The 17,381-nt window shown below is 36.7% G+C and overlaps 1 long non-coding RNA gene across 1 annotated transcript in view; it reads left to right on the top strand.

Moving 5' to 3' along the window:
* The window catches only part of LOC135740160 (uncharacterized), a 58,047-nt gene that overhangs the window by 15,057 nt on the left and 25,609 nt on the right, over positions 1-17,381 (top strand). Inside the window, exon 2 of the long non-coding RNA XR_010529160.2 lies at positions 8,310-8,451. This is a non-coding gene — a long non-coding RNA (uncharacterized lncRNA). The remainder of the gene's footprint in view (positions 1-8,309; positions 8,452-17,381) is intronic.

Genomic DNA, 17,381 nt, shown 5'->3' with positions numbered 1-17,381 from the left:
TAGTAGTAGTAGTAGTAGTAGTAGTAGTAGTAGTAGTAGTAGTAAGTTTGTTATTATTATTATTATTTTTTTTATTAGTAGTAGTAGTTAGTTTATTATTATTATTATTATTATTAGTAGTAGTAGTAGTAGTAAGTTTATTATTATATTATTATTATTATTACTATTAGTAGTAGTAGTAGTAGTAGTAGTAGTAGTAGTAGTAGTAGTAGTAGTAGTAGTAGAAGTAGTAGTAGTAGTAGTAGTAGTAGTAGTAGTAGTAGTAGTAGTAGTAGTAGTAAGTTTATTATTATTATTTTTACTATTATTATTATTATTATTATTAGTAGTAGTAGTAGTAGTAGTAGTAGTAAGTAATTTATGAAAATAATATTAATAATAATAGTAATAATAATAATGTGCCCCCTCTTTTGTTATATTATTATTATTATTATTATTATTATTCAACATTAATCATCATGGGTTCATAATTTCTATTTAACACATTAATGTCTTTTAATACAAAAGTAGCTGTTATTGTATTATAATCCACTGGTAATAATTCATTTTTGGCAAATCATCTTTTTTGCATTTAATACATTTTTAATGCTAAAATATTTTTGCAAATATGAAAACCAATACATTAAAACAATTATGAAACAAAAGTTTAAACTAAAACCTTCTAGTTACTGAGATGTTTGTAAAGACTTCTATACACGACAACTATGCTTGGCTGCCCGGCTATACAAAATTAAACTGAAATGCCTTGCAACTTTAAATATGTCTTTTAGAAAAATGTTTAAAACTGTCAAAAATAAAAGGCAGCTCTTTTGTCTAAATCTAAGCAAATTTGCCACAAATGGCCGCTTTAGCTTTTGGGTTCAAGTGCCCTTACATCTCCAGTGAAACTGTGTTTTATAATTATATTTCCTTGGTCAGATCATGTGCTGGAAGCCATTTCATCCACATCAGTTTGTTATTGTGAAGAACCCTGTGTTTTTAAAGAAAGACACAACTTATTGTCCTGCTCTGCGGGTTATTTTTGTAATTCACATGGGCTGCACTTTATCTTGCTTTTCCCCTTTGCTCGTCTCCTCGTAATTATTAAAAAACAAAAACTGTGCCACAATAACCTAAACCCATGAACATTTATAACATGACGCATAAATGGAAGAGAGAACAGAAAGCAGGTGGACGCAGAATAGTCCAGACAGATCAGATTTTCTATCTAATAATTTTTTTCTGCTTCGCTCTGTCTTTCTCCATTTCCCTCCCTCTTTCAGAGTCATGTAGTGAGGGGAAATGACATTATGTTGCCCATACCTTCAGTACATAAAAATGATTTAATATGTACTCCGCTTTCAGCGTCGAGCAGCGACGATGTCACTCCTGTGGTGACTTCCCATTTTTTTCTTTCCCCTAAAGTGTTTAAACGTAAAACTGGTAATAAAGCAATTTAGGATGTAAAATACCCCGGCCGTTCGTTACCTGGAGCAAAGCTTCCTGCTATCATTACTGTCAGACTTGAAAAACCCAGTAGGCCCGCATGATAAACAGAAAGCTTGATCAGACGCCGCGTGGCCTAATCATGTTTGTAGTGCTGAATTCCTTAACCTTTGAATGACCCGACAGAATGCCAGTGACCCAATCAGAAAACCTAATTGAATCTACCTTGTGGCTGTGCGATTTTATGAAAAAATGAAATTGAAGCTGAAATATGTATGCACCCGAGCCAAATATCTTATGAATTGCTTTGTACTGTCTACCTATTACAAATATTTATGAAAAAAATCAGGGCTGGCTTTCTCATTACCCCTCAGATCCTTTGTAAGGATATTCCTATTGGATAATCTGATTTATTTGCAATCTTCTCTAAGCCGCTTAGTGTTTACTTCTAAGATTAATATTTGCTGTGTTATTAATACCCAGTTGTAATTATGACAGATAGAGATTTTTCATTGTTGTTGTTTAATCTTGAATTCCCCTCGTGACTGCCTCGTGCTTTAAAAATGGCCGACTGTTTCATTACGTCTCGGAAGACTCGGGGGATGAAATGAAGGTAAAGAATGTGTTTGAGATGGTGTGATGGAATGACTGAGAGGAAGAGAGAAGCGTGCTGTCACGTTGAAGATGTCCGGCTGCGATTGAATTTGATGAATGCTGCCATTCATAAACAACACAAGCAGATCATACCAGTGGACACTATTATCTGCATACTAAGGCTTTATAAAATCTTTCATTAGTCTTGCAATGTGTGAAAGATGGTCATCATAAAAAATACACAAAGTGAGAATTTCTGGCATGCCAAAAACACAACATTTTGTAATGTATTATGTTCTTCACACCAGTCCTTTGTGGTTGTCCCTGTTTATTTTTCCAAACTTTCAATTTTTTTTTTCGGTTGACGCAAATTGTTTTTGTGCATATATTTTTTAACATTTTGAAAATTTTAAATAATTATTCATACTACTATATTTTTTTATTCCATTTACACGTTTGGCATAGTTTTATCCCAACCGACTTGCAGTAAATTCAAGATTTACATTTTATCAGTATGTGTGTTTCCTAGGATCAAACCCACGTTCTTTTTGGCTGCATCTGTATTCTGCCTGTTAAGGGGATCGCACACCGGCCGCACAGCTCAACGTCGCGCCGCGTCGCGTCTAGGACAACTCAGAGGTATTGTAAACTGGAAGTGCACATTAAATAGCGCGAGCTTCGTCAGATAGCGTCTACTTCAAAATGCTAAATATACTTTAGCAGCCAATGTTAATCGTTAATGATTTGGGACAAATAGGATGTTATTTAATGTTAAACTATGTGAGTGGCGCTGTGAGTCACAGCTGGGCGGCGCGGACAGGCGCCACCTGGCGGCGCCGGTGTGCGTATACTCATAGAAAACAATGTGTTCGATTTTTTTTTTGAACTGCCCGGCGTTGAGCGGCACGGCCGGTGTGCGATCCCCTTTAAGCTACAGAAAACCTAAAATAAGTATTTGAAGAGTTTGGTTCCAAAATGCGATAAACAACATTTTTTTTTACCACCAAAATCAGTACTGTATCAAGTCAGTATTAAAAAGTAAATTCTTAATTTTACGCAAAATCCGATATCCGCCTGTATTATTCTGTCATCTTTTTTCCGTTTCCCCCCCAAAACGTGATAAATGCCAGTCCTCCTTCTCTGCAGAACGCAATAAATCCGCTCAACAAATCACAGCGCACCATTCCACGCATTGTAAACAACAATGGTGGCGCGTTGAATACAAGAAATCCTAAATAAAACAAAACAAAAATAATAATTTTGATGGCATTGATAAACCTGCAGTGGTTTTCTGTGGCAGGTAAGCCACTCAGGCACTTGGGCGATGGAAAAATGCCGGCTGTTGCTTGTTCTCACACGACAACATCAAGCTTCTGTCATGCTAACACATTGACCCCCGGGGATCTTATGAAAAAACTTTCCATTATTTTACTTGAAGTCAATGCAAATCGTGCAGGACCAAAACATTTTACAGCTGATCGCTGTCAAAAAAGTTCAGCGATGACGTCCCAAGGATGTGTTTTGATTAATGCTATTAATGTTTATTTTTTAAATCAGTGTATACCACTAGTCCACTAAATGAATAAAACATGACAAAGATGAATGCACATTTATATATTGATTCAATTGATTTATAGCATTTTGAAAAAAAAAACAGTTTTTATAATAAATCTTTGAAAATCAAATTATGGATTTGAATTTTAAATGTTTATATAACCTAAAGATGCTATGTGAAAGTTTGTAACAGAAAATAGTGGTTTTCATCTTGTCACTTTCTTGGTATAGAAACACATTTTTACCAAAACCAATCAAAATGGATTTATTGCGTTTTGGAACCAAACTCTTCATTTATTTTGTTTTGTTTTATTAAAAGTTAAAAATATTTGTCCTTAAAGCTCAGACGCTGTTTCTGCCTATCTAATGTAAATCTTGAGTACTTATACAGTAATATTACATCCTTCATATCTACAAAGAGTATTTAGTGTTATCAGATTTATAAAAGACAGATCCGCTCTACCGATAGTTTCCGGAAAACACGAGATTCTTGAGGCGTACTGCGGGAGGAGCGAGTCACAAGCAAGCAACACACACAAATATTATCCCACTGGATAACTTATGATTCACTACTTGTTCCTGTCGTTTACATTTTTATGCACTTACGACCAATTGCCAACAAAACACAGACAACTGATGCCGTTTAACTTACCGCCTGCGACTCATGACCCGGTTGGGACCACCCCTATTGCAACATAATCCAGCATTAAACCAACACACACACACTATCCGCTGCTACCGTGGATAAACAAACTACAGTATATCCATGGTTTCCATAATGCTGTGTACTTTCGAAAGCTGAACAAGCTTAAATTTCCCTCACAAACACCAACACACTTCTTTGGTGACATTGATTACGGGTCCGCTCTTGTTTGGTGTTTGTGTTTGTGCTATTCCGAATAAAGTGCCATATAAGGGCTTCCACTGTACTTCCTGCACTGAAATTACCCATACAGGTTGTTAAGTACACTGTTAAAAAACTTTGCTGCCTTAAAATTTTTTGTTAAATCAACTCGGATTTACAAGTCATTTCAACTTACTATTATTTATCTTGGCTAGAGATGAGTTGTTATAACTACAGATGAGTTGTTATAACTTATAAAGTAGACTTTTCTCAACTATATTTCTCTGTTGACATGACTTGAGTAAATCTGAGTTTATTTAACAAAAAATTTAAGGCTTCAAAGTATTTTTTACAGTGTATGAATATTTTATGTTCGATAAAAACTTTCAGAAACTTGAACACTGGCGGGGTGCATTCGGCAAATAAATATTCCGTCATACAGTACGTCCAACTGCTATTTTGATACTTTGCCTGTGTTTGGTATGAGGAATCCAACTCTTCAACAGTGTTAAACATTCTGAATGCATGGCTTAAACCCACCTTTAAATATTTTATACTGTGAACAGGGCCTTGAAGTGTATTTTCATCCTATGTCCTATAAATGTGTTTATCTAAATGCTTCATGTGTGTTTGATTTAGTCCAGTGTTTTATCGGTCATGGATGCTGTTCATTTTCAAAAAAGTTTATGCATGAAAGCTGTAAAAGATTTATAGATGTCTGAATGTCATAATGGTCCATTCATTAGCCTTGTTTCAATCCCTCATCCTTGTTAAAACTAAATACTACTTGGCAGGTGGAATATCAAGGAATGGAGGAGACCCTGTATCATAGTGTTTTTTGTAGTTTCAGTAAAGAGCCTGCAGGAGTGCTCTAGGTCAGGCATTTTAGCTCCGGCTGAACACCCGGTCCACCACCTTCTTGCTCCTTAAATCGAATGTTTCTCTTCTGGAACAGAGGTTCCTTCAGAACCTGGAGCTCTGTAATGAGGACGAGACTACAGCCAAGCTAATGATGCCAGCAGACTCACCTGAAAAGCATTATTGATGTCCTGCCACATATTTCTATTTGCAAATAAACAGTAATATTCAATGAATTAAAGCATTATTATACAAATTTAAATTATTGATGGAGCTTACACCGAATTTAACCACTTTCCTAAACGTTCCCAACATAGATCCAAAGTTTGCTCTGTCAACCTTGAAATATGATGTTTTCCTTCTTTTACATCCACCTTGGTCTTCTTTCATAATGCATAACAAATCTATACGCCGTTAGCTCATTAAGCTCTGCTCTGTTTTCTTACACGCCAGCCAAGGACAAGCAGCCTGTTGTTTGGCTCAAGTCTAAAAACAATAATCATCTCTGTAATAACATGGCTAATGACCTTTAATTGGAATTGAGCTCAGACTTAATGACTATTAGCACCATCTGACATTACGCCTACTCCCCTGGGTGAGCGTGCATGTGCGAGCTTGCACATGCGCGCGTGTATGTGTGGGCTGCACAACAAGGAGCGAGACAATACAGTAAATAGTGAATTGTGAGATGCAGCCAAGCTTGTAGAAAATAACTATTTGAGGGATGGCGCATGAACTGAACGCTGTAATTTTGACAGCTGGCAAGGTGTGGTGAGGCGGGAGCCAAGGGTGAGACCTCGTATCTCAAGACCGTTGATGAATGACTCTAATTAACGGATGAAATCAACCATGTGAAGACAGGGTATCGCTTTAGGTCGCTGTTTGGTAGTTTTCTGCTGCTGGTGCTGGTCTCATCCATCTAAATATCACTGTTCTTTGCTTTTTTCTGTGGGCTGGAGGAGGGGCCGAGGAGATCTGATGGGTCAGACGAGTCAGGGATGGACATGAGGTCTCACATTTCAGATTTTTCTTCGGTGTCCCCTCGCTGGTTGCCTCCCATTGCTCTTAGTTTCATCCGTCATCAATTTAATTTCATGTATGCTCACTTAATCTTTGTTATGTGCAGTATGATGTTTTTACATCTGTTTGTGTTGCGTTCTTGTCCTCTTCTTTATTAGCTTTGTTCTAAAACCAGTGTTATTTTGACATTATTTTTGTTTTAGTTAGGGCCTTGTGATGAAAAAGGTGTTTTAAATGTAAGTATTTTATAGTCTTTTATCATGCCATATATATTTATTTTAGTTCTTAGGGATTTTTGTTTACTCTAGCTAAATTAAACAGTATTTTAGTTGACAAAAATTATTTTTTGGTAATTTTTGGTAATTATTTATTGGTATTATTTTGGTAAATAATAATGTGAAAAAATGGCAAAGGTCAAAGTTTTAACCCTGTCTGTGAAATCCATGTCATCAAAGTTTGATTTTACTTATTGATTTCACATAGATCAATCTTTGACACAACCTTAGTCAGTAAAAAAGACATCAAGGTTATATTTTCACAGAATGTTCTTTACAATATGTAGGATACTTTAATGTAAATAAAAAATTACGTAAAAAAAATAAGTTTATAAAATAAACTATATGAAAAACAAACTGGGTTACAAATGTTCAAACTTTTAAAAATTTATAAAAAATAAGGGCTGTCAAAAGATTAATCGCATACAAAATAAAAGTTTGTTGCAAAATATATGTATGTGCACAGTTTATAACTATTTTGTATATACAAGCACACACACATACATGTATTTGAGAAAAAATATACAGTATGTATAAATACACATATACATGTATACATTTAAGAACATTTTTATTATGTATTTTTATATATAAAATATATCAAAATAAAAATAAAATAAATTAATAAATTAAATATATAATTTAATTAATTAATATTTTGATTTTGATATATATATATATATATATATATATATATATATATATATATATATATATATATATAATTTATTTATTAATTTAATTTATTTATTTACATTTTGATATATTTTATATATAAAAAATACATAAATAAAATTTTTCTTAAATGTGTATATGTGTATTTTTATATACACATAATAATTACACACAAAACACACACAAATATATTATGCAAACAGACTTTTATTTTGTATACGATTAATCGCGATTAATCTTTTGACAGCCCTAATAAAAATGTATGCATTCTAAAAATGTCTGGGTTATTTTTGACCCATTATGGGAAAATATTGGACAGAACACACAGCTGGGTTAAAACTGAGCCAATGCTGGGTTGTTTTAACACAACTGCTGGGTTATTGTACCCAATGGTTGCATAACAGCAACCCAAGATTGGGTAATATTTAAACCAGCATGTGGTAATTTAAACCCAGCACATGTTCAGTCCAATATTTACCCATCATAGGTCAAAAATAACCCAGACATTTTTAGAGTTAAAAAATTAAAATTCTGTCATTAAAACAAATATTGTGATGCATTGTGATAAATGATAAAGAAGATATTTTGATAAATGATTGCAAGCACACGGTTGATGGTACCCATTGAATTCCATCGTATTTGTTTTTCCTACTATGGAAGTCAATGGTTATAATCGGCTGTGTGCTTACAATCATTTATCAAAATAGAAATTCATCAGAAAACAGAAATTCATACAGGTTGAGGAGGAGAAAATGACAGAATTTTTATTTTTGGGTGAACTATCCTTTTAATAATAAAATAATAATAATTTAATTTAATTTAATGAATAAATAATTTTTGTCATTTATTTCATTGAGAGCTGTCCTACTAAGTCCTACTGTAGTGAGCTGTCTACTTACAGGATTTTAAGGCATCGTGAGGCTTATTAAGGCAGCGTTTTTTCCTGATGTAACTACCATTTATTTAGCCCAAGTTCTAATCTTATGTGCCTTCTTTTTAGTTTTAAGTCCTGACTCCAAAGCAGCCAATGCTAGATACAAAATCACTTTCTGTCTCTTTTACAGAAGGAACATCAGACGTAAAAGACAGCAGCCTTCAGAGAGACCTACAAAACCTTCATCAGCCGAGGCCAAATTAACCAACCGGCTCTCTACTGCCCTGCAAACAAAGCTGGATACACAAACAAAAGACTGATGAATAAAACAGGTGACACATAGAGGGTTTAGAGAGGGTTGAGCTGGGCATTGGGACCTTTCATCCACCAGCAAATGGTGGCCTTTGTTAATGAATTCAATTTAATGTTTACTGTTCTCGAACCTCTCCTACCTCATATCCTGGCAGACTGCTTACTAACAAGACCGAAAGTCTGGCATTACGGCGTGGAGCTAAACAGGTTCCCCGGGGAGTGAAGCTTTCTCTCTCTCTCTTTCTCAATCCCTCTCTTCCTCCATTTCTCTTTTGCTCTATCCCTCCCTCCTCCGGCCATGCATTAGAATACCCGCTCAGTATCCTTTCTCTCTCCACACACATACACAGCGGTGCACATGGGCAGAGAGAGCCACCAGCTGGTTTTTCCTGTGTTTAGTGACTCACTGTCAGCTTCATCTCCTCCTACTAACTGCTTTTGCATGTCTAGAATGAATAATTGACGGCTTGAACAAGCCCAGGACATTCGCTAATTTAAAGCGCAGTGAGAGGAGATATAAAAAAGTAATGACTCCTAAACTTACCGGCGGCGTCTAATTTCTGCAATTGTGTTGCCTGAATCGAGCTTAATCTTTTTTTGGTCTCTTCTGAGTCATCTTCGCATAAAAATAAATAAATAAAGAAGTTATCATTTCAAGGCGAGTTCATATGTTGTTTTTATAGTAAAAGTCTTATCATGATGGCATTAAGGCCTTCGTCGTATAACCGTGCCGCTGCCCTGATTTATGTCTCTTTGCCTGTCTATTTTGCTATACTAATATTTATAGCCGCGTATATGCATGTATCATTATAGATACAGGGGCTGATAAATTAGTTTGCTGATGACTGTTTTATATCACAAATCTTCTGAACATTACAGCCTGCTAATGCAAATTCTCTCTCTCTCTCTCGCTCGCTCGCTCGCTCGCTCACCAGTGGTGTGTCTGAGTCGGACAGCGTCATTTTAATAACGGTCATTTGTGCGATTATTTTAAAGCATCCGCGGCGCGAAGGAAAAGGGGATTTCTCATCGCCTCCTGCCCGTGCTTTTGTGGCATTACTCAGTGTGAGCTATTGCAGGAGAGCTCATTGCTCTCAAAAATCAAAGTTAAATGGGTCATCTATCATCTGAATTTGTGTCTGGCTGACTTGTCTGAACATCACAATGATTTATGGCTCGAATTGGAGAAGTCAACCATGCATGTTTCTTAGTTTATCGTTTTATGCTGCCTTCAATTAAACCTCTATAAACAAGATGATGGCTTTACAACGTTGTCCGGCAATAAGGGCAATGAAGGTTTTGCATATGAGAAATGTGTAGCTTTCTACGTTAGTATCCCTACAGTAGACTTTTCCTGTTGATAAAATGAACAGGGACCTGCTTTTAGTCTGACCATTTTTTTCATTAACTAAATCCTGTAATTTGATCATTCTGTGATTCCTATGACACTATTATATTATCAAGGCATGATTTTGATTATTCCCTGCTTGCATCAACAAGCAAATGCCACCTTAATGATGTGCAGTTTGCTTATTGTATTTCCCTTATTATTTCCAATTTCTCATTATTGCCGTCATTTTTCTAGATAAAAGTGCATAGAAAAATTCAATTTTCTAAGCATGGGATCCAGGGGGCGATAACGTGTTTGCTGATTAGAACCTGAAAATATGAAATTTAGCATGGCAGTTGAAGAGTAAGTGATGTTTGTGAGAGTGTATGTGCGTTTGGGTGTGCAGTACAAGCAAGATGTCTGTCTACCAACACGTTGACTGCTTATGTTTCACCTGGGAATTATTTTGGTACTGTGCTGCCTATACGTATTTAGACACGACCTTGAACAAATACGGCGATATTGATATAACGGGAATCAAATACTTTCTTTGTGATTCTGTTTATTGCAGCTGAGTTTTATTAATATCTTTATTTGTGCGTATAGGTGTAACTGGCGTGTTTATTGACAGAGGTATACCCTGAAGATTTGGCGGGTACCAAAATGAAAGGCCCAATTATCAGTATGGGTTGAGGCGCTGAAAAAAAAGCACTTTGATTCTTTGTTTAGAAGGAATATGTGTCAAGTTCAGATAGTATGAGATTTAGAAATGCTTAAATACAATTCCCCAATATGTTGTTTAGATGTGTGCAACATTTCCTAAACACTGTCAGAAATAAATGGTAAAAAATGGCTGTCACTGGGGCGGTACCCTTTTACAAAGCACACTTTTGCACCTAAAGAGTTCATATGATGCATATTGGTGCCAAGGAGTATAGTAATACATTGAAGGTACATTCTGGTATCAAATCTATACATAACTGTACCTAAATGGTGTATCAGGATCTTTATAAAGTTTACTGCCCCAGTGACAGCTTGTGACCATTTAAAAAATTTTTTTTGACTGTGTATGCATTATATTATTTCATATTAATACCTTAAAGGTACATATTAACTCTTTCCCCGCCAGCGGTTTTTAAAAATTTGCCAGCCAGCGCCAGCATTTTTCATGTTGTTCACACAAGTTTAATGCCTTCCAGAATATTTTCTTCCTGAAATATATAAACATACAGGTTAGGGTGATATACCAAATGAAAGAACAGACCCTCTGCTTTTAAAGAAAAAAAGTTTTATCCTACCTTTATTAGTTCTCTTTTCACCACCTCTCAAATATGGGAAGGTTTCTTCAAAAACACCAAATTCTGAGCAAAAAGCTGAGATAGTTATATTTTTGTGAAGGACTTTTGATAGAGATCAGATTCAGAACAATCCCCAAAACTTACACGAACATACAGCTGTTTGCCCTAGGGCGAGACTTCCGGGTTTTATAAGTTGCGTCGCCCGGTGGATAATGACGGTATTGCAGAAATACTCGTCATTGGCAGGGAAGCGTTTTCTCTTAATTGAAGAGTTAACTGATAGTGGTACCAAAGAGTGCATATTAATACCTCAGTGGTACATATTGGTACCAAAAAGTGCCTATTAGTACCTCAGAGGTACATACTGGCACCAAAGAGTGGACATTAGTACCCCAGAGGTACATATTGGTACCAAAGAATGCCTATTAGTACATCTGAGGTACATACTGGTACAAAGAGTGGACATTAGTACCCCAGAGGTACATATTGATACCAAATAGTGCATATTAATACTCCAGAGGTACATATTGGTACCAAAGAGTGCACATTAGTACCCCAGAGGTACATAATGGTACCAAAGAGTGCATATTAATACTCCAGAGGTACATATTGGTACCAAAGAATGCCTATTAGTACCTCTGAGGTACATAATGGTACCAAATAGTGCATATTAATACATCTGAGGTACATACTGGTACCAAGAGTGCACATTAGTACCCCAGAGGTACATATTGGTACCAAAGAGTGCATATTAATACATCTGAGGTACATACTGGTACCAAGAGTGCACATTAGTACCCCAGAGGTACATAATGGTACCAAAGAGTGCATATTAATACTCCAGAGGTACATATTGGTACCAAATAATGCCTATTAGTACCTCTGAGGTACATAATGGTACCAAATAGTGCATATTAATACATCAGATGTACATTCTGGTACCAAGAGTGCACATTAGTACCCCAGAGGTACATATTGATACCAAAGAGTGCATATTAATACATCTGAGGTACATACTGGTACCAAGAGTGCACATTAGTACCCCAGAGGTACATAATGGTACCAAAGAGTGCATATTAATACTCCAGAGGTACATATTGGTACCAAAGAATGCCTATTAGTACCTCTGAGGTACATAATGGTGCCAAATAGTGCATATTAATACATCTGATGTACATACTGTTACCAAGAGTGCACATTAGTACCCCAGAGGTACATATTGGTACCAAATAATGCCTATTAGTACATCTAAGGCACATACTGGTACCAAAGAGTGCACATTAGTACCCCAGAGGTACATATTTGGTACCAAGAGTGCACATTAATACCCCAGAGGTACAAATTGGTACCACAGAATGCCTATTAGTACATCTAAGGTACATACTGGTACCAAAGAGTGCACATTAGTACCCCAGAGGTACATATTGGTACCAAAGAATGCCTATTAGTATATCTGAGGTACATACTGGTACCAAAGAGTGCACATTAGTACCCCAGAGGTACATATTGGTACTAAATAGTGTATATTAATACTCCAGAGGTACATATTGGTACCAAAGAATGCCTATTAGTACCTCTGAGGTACATAATGGTACCAAATAGTGCATATTAATACATCTGAGGTACATACTGGTACCAAGAGTGCACATTAGTACCCCAGAGGTACATATTGGTACCAAAGAGTGCATATTAATACATCTGAGGTACATACTGGTACCAAGAGTGCACATTAGTACCCCAGAGGTACATATTGGTACCACAGAATGCCTATTATCTAAGGTACATAGTGGTACCAAAGAGTGCACATTAGTACCCCAGAGGTACATATTGGTACCAAAGAATGCCTATTAGTACATCTGAGGTACATACTGATACCAAAGAGTGCACATTAGTACCCCAGAGGTACATATTGGTACCAAATAGTGCATATTAATACATCCGAGGTACATACTGGTACCAAGAGATCAAATGAGTACCCCAGAGGTACATAATGGTACCAAAGAGTGCACATTAGTACCCCAGAGGTACATATTGGTACCAATTAGTGCATATTAATACATTTTGAGGTACATACTGGTACCAAGAGTGCACATTAGTACCCCAGAGGTACATATTGGTACCAAAGAATGCCTATTAGTACATCTGAGATACATTACGGTACCAAAGAGTGCACATTAGTACCCCAGAGGTACAAATTGGTACCAAAGAATGCACATTAGTACCCCAGAGGTACATATTGGTACTAAAGAGTGCATATTAATACTCCAGAGGTACATATTGGTACCAAAGAATGCCTATTAGTACCTTTGAGGTACATAATGGTACCAAATAGTGCATATTAATACATCTGAGGTACATACTGGTACCAAGAGTGCACATTAGTACCCCAGAGGTACATATTGGTACCACAGAATGCCTATTAGTACATCTAAGGTACATAGTGGTACCAAAGAGTGCACATTAGTACCCCAGAGGTACATAATGGTATCAAAGAGTGCATATTAATACTCCAGAGGTACATATTGGTACCACAGAATGCCTATTAGTACATCTAAGGTACATAGTGGTACCAAAGAGTGCACATTAGTACCCCAGAGGTACATAATGGTATCAAAGAGTGCATATTAATACTCCAGAGGTACATATTGGCACCAAAGAATGCCTATTAGTACATCTAAGGTACATACTGGTACCAAGAGTGCACATTAGTACCCCAGAGGTACATATTGGTACCACAGAATGCCTATTAGTACATCTAAGGTACTTATTGGTACAAAAAGTGCATATTAATACCCCAAAGGCACATACTTGTATCACATGGATCATCTGTATCTGTACCACAATGGTAAATTATAGGACCATTATAAAGGGTACTGTCCCAGTGACAGTTTAGGACCATTAAAAAAACCTTACAGTGTATGTTACCTTTAAAACAAGTGTGATAACTAGCATGGGCTGCAAAAAATTATTTCATATGGTTTTTGTTGTCTTTATCAAGAGCTGAACAGTAAATGCTTAAGAATGCTTACCGCTCCTCGTGAAATGAAAAAAATGGCACAAGGTTATTAAGAAATTTGAAAAGGAACCGATTTAATTTTCAGGGTAAAAGTGTAAGGACTTTGGCATTGGTTGAAGAGGGTGAAATTAATCAGCGTAACATCTCTAGTGAGCGCCAGTTAATCACGGGCCGTAGCATTTTATTAACAAAATGATATATCTGCTTCAAATTACCATATCAGGAAAACTTCCTCCCCTTTCACCTCACACTTCTCACATTTGAAATGTAACCTTGATTAACAACATTTTAAGTCCACGCTGTGGGAAGAGAAACTGTGATGCTAATGGGGAAAATCATAAATATTAAATTATTGTGTCAGGGCATCATCCTTTGGCTTAAAATCTGTTATATTTGCACAATGTTTTGGTTGGTTGATTAATGCATGTCTGTGAGATGCTAAGAGAGGAGATAAGTATTTACGTTGTGTTTATATTCTTATCATGACATGTCCTATTTAATTGTCACTCAGATAGGTATTGTGATCTTTCGCTCATTCGGACGGTTTGAAAGGCATTCCGTTCACATATACGACCACGTGAAAGATGAGATCAGTCTCCATCTGTGAATCTGATGAAAAATACTGCTTCTTTTTAACTTTGATTTACTAGCTGTATCACTGCCAAGTGACAGACCCCCACCTTCTGCCCCATTGCACTCTTCCTCCTCATTTTCACCACATTTGGCCCAATTGTTCCTGCACTCAGAACCCTGCCGTGCCCCGGTGCATGCTGGGATGAAGGTGATGGGGAAGAGAGAATGGTGGGGGGCACCTTGAAGTGCTCAGACCCCCTCTCTTTATTAATGTATGTTTGAATGGCAGATTTCTGTTCGCACAGACCGGAAAAGTCAGATTCCAGCGTGTGTGTGTGTAGTTGGAAACCTTGAGCTATGGCCATATGTCCAGATGTGCATTCACTCTCAAGGGGACGCAACAGGAAAGAGAATCCGAAGAATCATCGGCCTTAAATTTCATGCATCACCATTCATATGTCTGTGAACATTGTATGGGATACCAAGTCGCCCCTTCTTGGATAAATAAATAGCAGATGGCGTTCAGATCACAGTGAATGGTTATTGCATGGTTAATATGCTTTATTTTCCCATCCTGCCCATATAATTTTTCAATAATACTTTTCTCTCTCATCCTGTTTAGATAAGGCGTATATTCGCTATTGACATTTTGCCCACAGCTTAATGAGAGCACTTAACTTTATATTGTTTTGGCCAGTATATACACTTGTAAACACATTTACATTTATGCATTTGGCAAGCTCTTACAGTGCATTCATTTTATACATTGTATTTCCTGGGAATTGAACCCACAACATTAATGCTACGAGCACAACGCTTTCCCAACTGGGTGATTCTCGCGAAATTATACTTATGTGGTGTCATGAAACATTTGATATAAAAAGTAAATGCAAAGTAAGAGTATCAAAATAAGAAGCGTACAGTTACAAACATCTCTTCATGTACTATTTTGCACATGATTTTAAATGACATCATACAAACCAATTTTTTTTTCCACATTTAAGGGGAAAATTTTCATTACCGCAACGTGTCCATGACTGGATTTGGGTTCTTTGGCATGGAAAATTTATAATTAAAAAATCTAAAAAATAAAAAGCTTTAGTGCATGTTATACTATAAACATTTACAGTAAAGAAACATGTGGTATTTGGTGATCATTGGTAAATGTAGAGACAATAATAAGGAATATAAATGTGTCGAAGAAAATTTTTCATTGTTTAAGCCCTCAAGGAACTAAGATTTTCAAAAAAAAAAAATAATAATTTGTTGGAAGGGACATAATTGACTGTGACACACAAGATGGCTACCAGGTAAGCAGTTCTTATTTTTTCTCTCCAGATAAAAGTTGAAATTTTGTTTGTCATAGTAACTAGACAACTTTTTAGTTTTCATTACTGAAACATGAGTTTGTAAATGCATATATTTAATGTAATATCATGTTGCGGTAATGATATTTTTCATCTAAAAAATGTAAATAATGCTATAGGAAATATTTTTTTAATCCTCTAAAAATAATGGTTATAGTAAGTTCAGACCTTAATCTTATATATGCAAAAGCAAATTGGCTTCAATGGCTTTTTAAAAAAAAAATCTGATGCTGGACACCTTCTAAGTCTGGATTTCGTGAGAATCACCCAACTGAGTTGTAGGAAAAATAGGAGCAGGTGGTATTTTAGGTTTAAATTGCTTACAATTGAAACAAATACCACTCATCATGTATACTTGTAAATTGCCTTTTAATTATTAATACGTAACATATATTCATTTCAGATCCACATTTAGACAAAAAAAAAAAAACAGAGCACATGCATGAGAATCAGAGCGAAGAAGGCCGAGACAGATGAATGAGGGTCTGGCTGTTTTAATGGAGCGTCTCACAGCAGACACACATGCGGTCGAGTCATCCTGCAGCCTCTCTAAAGGAGGCAAATGCCTCTCCTCCCCGCACACAGGGCCTTTGATCATTGCCTGTTGTTATACATAATGATTTTGCCAGCGTCAGAGCGAAATCAAGAACACAGGCCGGGTACGAGTGTAGCTGTAGTTCATTATAATAGGCTCATCGATGCTGCGCTTGTATCAAGCCACTTATTGGCATCATTCTGTAATGTGTGATTTATTTTATTTGCTCATTTTCCGCAGTCGCCTGTGATGGTTGTGCTTTCAAGGCTAAAGCCGCCTTTGAGGAAACCTCTCATCTCCAAATGTCAGAGCGCAGAAGAAAAAAACGCACACATGCGTGCACTTGATCTGCATATGAGTGGGATTTTTGGGGGCTTGCCAGGGTTTCGCTGAAGAAGACATCAGAGATGGTTTTTCCCACCTGGAGCCAATGCTTATTAGCCTCAGAGCAGCAAGGGGAGGAGGTCTACACCAACAGCTGTGAAATTACAACCTGCTTAATTCAATTACCCGTGCTAATTAATTCATATCTACAGCCAAAGGAAAAGGACTTGAGTAAAGAAGTCATTAGCCTAATTACTTAATGAATTGTCTGTGGCGCCCGTTCGCGCTGCGTCTTCATTATCCCATGTTTGGCCTTGGCACCAGTTTAGCGTGTTTGATGAAATCCCGTCCCGGCGATAATTTCTCCCCGTCACGCTCTCGTAATGAGAGGTGTAGACGCTCCATATGGCAGCGTTTGCGCTCGAGTACCCGTTGAGAATGTCGCTTCCTCATACTAAATCACCCCGCTTCCGAGTGCGTTTGTGTGAGGGTTCCTGAGGTAGCTGT

This window comes from Paramisgurnus dabryanus, chromosome 22, assembly GCF_030506205.2.
Source record: "Paramisgurnus dabryanus chromosome 22, PD_genome_1.1, whole genome shotgun sequence".
NCBI classification, from domain to species: domain Eukaryota; kingdom Metazoa; phylum Chordata; class Actinopteri; order Cypriniformes; family Cobitidae; genus Paramisgurnus; species Paramisgurnus dabryanus.
Note: the sequence above shows the minus strand (reverse complement) of the source record. Positions and strands in the feature narration are given on the sequence as shown.